This window comes from Monopterus albus, unplaced genomic scaffold, assembly GCF_001952655.1.
Source record: "Monopterus albus unplaced genomic scaffold, M_albus_1.0 scaffold153.1, whole genome shotgun sequence".
Taxonomy (NCBI): domain Eukaryota; kingdom Metazoa; phylum Chordata; class Actinopteri; order Synbranchiformes; family Synbranchidae; genus Monopterus; species Monopterus albus.
Genome location: NW_018128033.1, coordinates 593,249 through 594,052, shown reverse-complemented (window position 1 = coordinate 594,052; position 804 = coordinate 593,249).

Sequence of the window (804 nt, the reverse complement as noted above, 5' to 3'; positions counted from 1 at the left end):
TTCATTTTTTAGACCACAAGCTTTGGTGTCGCTGCAGGCCCTAAAACAGACCTTCTGGTGATATCCTGCCTGCATTATAGCACCATGGCTCTGAGCCAGAAAAAGAAAAAGAGAGAGAGAGAGAGAGCGCCAGGAAGGAGAGAGAGGGACATAGTAGCATGGTTTAAAACTGTAAATGTCTATTCAATAAGTGTAGAGAAATCCAGCCACCATTTTGAAACTGGTCCCTGGCTACTTGTCATTCTGTCTGCATGTGTGTGTGTGTTTTATTGCTATCCTCTGCCCCTTGTTTAGATTCTGTTTGCCCCTGACCTACATGCCCTTTATAAACAGGTTTCTGCCCTAGCCTGCAGATAAATGTTTGCATGCGTATGAGTGCCCAAAGGTGTATATGACTTTTCACATCCAGAAGCTCATTATTTCCAAGATGTCTGTTCACTTTCATAGAACTCTGCAGGTAATATCCATGGTAAGTCAGATACCATTAGTGCTACACGAACCTATTCTGTTTATTGATTATTACTTCTCAGGTTCTTCTATTGTGATCAGTTAAAACATGCACTTTACTGGTGTTTCAGCTGCAATACTGTATATGAGCACCGGGTTCCTTATAAAGCTCCCAGCATAAAGCTGTGCTGTAGACCTCTTCCTCTTTTTTATACCTTTCTACTCTCTCTATTCTTCTTAATACTACAGAGAAAATTTGAGACAAAGAGAAGGAAAAGAGGATGATGATGATGATAAGGAAATAAATGAGGACACCAGAGAATATCTGGAGACACAGAAAGAAAAGAAAACGAAGGG